Source organism: Piliocolobus tephrosceles, chromosome 15, assembly GCF_002776525.5.
Source record: "Piliocolobus tephrosceles isolate RC106 chromosome 15, ASM277652v3, whole genome shotgun sequence".
In the NCBI taxonomy this organism is placed as follows: Eukaryota; Metazoa; Chordata; class Mammalia; order Primates; family Cercopithecidae; genus Piliocolobus; species Piliocolobus tephrosceles.
This window is the reverse complement of record NC_045448.1, coordinates 27,492,920-27,495,771: the sequence shown is the minus strand read 5'-3', so window position 1 is coordinate 27,495,771 and position 2,852 is coordinate 27,492,920.

Genomic DNA, 2,852 nt, shown 5'->3' with positions numbered 1-2,852 from the left:
ATTATTATTATTATTATTATTATTATTATTATTATTATTTTGAGACAGGGTCTTGCTCTGTCACCCAGGTGGAAGTGCACTGGTGCAACCACACCTCATGCAGCCTCAACCTCCCAGGCTCAAGCAATCCTCCTACTTCAGCCTCCCACAGTGCTGGGATTACAAGCATGAGCCACCAAACCCAGTCACAATATATTTTATTTTATTTTTTGAGACAGAGTCTCACTCTGTCACACAGGCTGGAGTGTAGTAGCACAATCTTGGCTCACTGCAACCTCCGCCTTCCGAGTTCAAGAGATTCTCCTGCCTCAGCCTCCGAAGTAGCTGGGATTACAGGCGCTCACCATCATGCCCGGCTAATTTTTTTGTATTTTTAGTAGAGATGGTTTTCGCCATGTTGCCCAGGCTGGTCTCAAGCTCCTAAGCTCAGGCAATCAGCCTGTCTCAGCCTCCCAAAGTGTTAAGATTATAGGAGTGAGCCACCATACCCAACCCACAATTTATATCATTAATAAAAAGATAAACCCCAGCTTATCAGTCTGAAAGATCTGAATTTTGGTTAATGGTCCTTTTGTGATTTTCTTTAGGATAAAGATAGGTATTTCTTTTGTATGCGTCTAGAGGGCCCATTCTAGTGATTTCCATGAGTATGGGCAGATTGCTTCAAGATTAATTCATGTCTTACCTTCTAGAAATAGAAAAGTACAACTGTAAAACATAACACTTTTCTGACTTAAAAAAATAGTTTCATTTATTGGGCACTTGTTCTGCGTTCCTTTAGGTGACAGTCAGTCAGGTGTGGCCACAAGAGGAGACACGGGAGAGGCACAATAAAACAGTTTATTACACTTACAGGTTTTAGAAAGAGGGTCATTATATGCCAGACAAGGTCACAGGGGAAATGCCAAGTTTTGGTCAGATGGCAGAAGACAGTAAGAGGAAGAAAGTATAGACCAGAACTTTTTTTTTTCTTTTTCTTTTTTTTTTTTGAGACAGAGTTTCACTTTTGTAGCCCAAGCTGGAGTGCAATGGGACGATCTTGGCTCACTGCAACCTCCGCCTCCCAGGTTCAAGTGATTCTCCCACCTCAGGCCTCTAAGTAATTGGGATTACAGGCATGTGCCACCATACCTGTCTTATTTTTCTGTATTTAGTAGAGACAGGGTTTCACCGTGTTTGTCAGGCTGGTCTCAAACTCCTGACCTCAGGTGATCCACCTGCTTCAGCCTCCCACAGTGGTGTTGGGATTACAAAGATGAGCCACTGTGCCCAACCTAGGCCAGAACTTTTTTTTTTTTTTTTGAGTCAGAGTCTCATTGTGCTGCCCAGGCTGGAGTGCAGTAGTGCGATCTTGGCTCATTACAACCTCCGCCTCCCAGGTTCAAGCAATTTTCCTGCCTCAGTCTCCTAAAGAGCTGGGATTACAGGTGCACGCCACCATGCCTGGCTAATTTTTTGTAGAGACAGGGTTTTGCCATGTTGGCCAGGCTGGTCTAGAACTCCTGACCTTGTGATCCGCCTGCCTAGGCCTCCCAAAGTGCTGGGATTACAGGTGTGAGCCACTGCTCCGGGCCTAGGCCAGAACTTTTATTGGGGTTTCTAAGAGTAAGGCAAGGCAGGACAAAGAGTTTAGGATTGGCTAGTTTGAATAACTCCTGCAGGCTCTAAACTTTGGGGATGGTCCCTAATTGCCTGCGATGATTAAGGCAAAAGAATGTTGCTTCTTGGGATGTATGGGCCAGATAGGGAAGGTATAGCTCTGGACTGGTCAGTTTATGTATCAAAGGAATGTTTTGGCTGGGCGTGGTGGCTCACACCTATAATCCCAGCATTTTGGGAGGCCTAGGCTGGCGGATCACTTGAGGTCAGGAGTTCGAGACCAGCCTGGCCAACATAGTGAAACTCCAGTCTCTACTAAAATTATAAAAATTAGCTGGGTGTTGTGGCCTGTGCCTGTAGTCTCAGCTACTCAGGAGGCTGAGGCATGAGAATTGCTTGAACCCAGGAGGCGGAGGTTGCAGCGAGCCAAGGTGGCACCACTGCACTCCAGCCTGGGTGACAGAGCAAGACTCCAACTCAAAAAAAACAAAGAAAAAAAAGTCTTGCCTGTAATCCCAGCACTTTGGGAGGCCGAGACGGGCGGATCACGAGGTCAGGAGATCGAGACCATCCTGGCTAACACGGTGAAACCCTGTCTCTACTAAAAAATACAAAAAACTAGCCGGGCGAGGTGGCGGGCGCCTGTAGTCCCAGCTACTCGGGAGGCTGAGGCAGGAGAATGGCGTAAACCCGGAAGGCGGAGCTTGCAGTGAGTTGAGATCCGGCCACTGCACTCCAGCCTGGGCGACAGAGCGAGACTCCGTCTCAAAAAAAAAAAAGAGTCCTTTCCTATTTCTAATTGGTTAGCCCTAGGAAGGGCGGTCTCTCCCAGCCAGAAACGGTTTTGTAAGATGTCAAAATATGGCCCGGGTGCAGTGGCTCATGCCTGTAATCCCAGCTCTTTGGGAGGCTGAGGCAGGCAGATCACCTGAGATCAGGAGTTCAAGACCAGCCTGGCCAACATGGTGAAACCATGTCTGTACTAAAAAATACAAAAATTAGCCGGGCGTGTTAGCGGGCGCCTATAATTCCAGCTTCTCAGGAGGCTGAGGCAGGGAAAATTGCTTGAACCCAGAGGAGGAGGTTGCAGTGAGCCAAGATCGTGCCATTGTACTCCAGCCTCAGTGACAGAGCGAGACTCCATCTCAAAAAAAAAAGGATATCAAAATATGGCCGGGCATGGTGGCTCACATCTGTAATCCCAGCACTTCGGGAGGCCGAGGAGGGCGGATCACGAGGTCAGAAGAACCAGA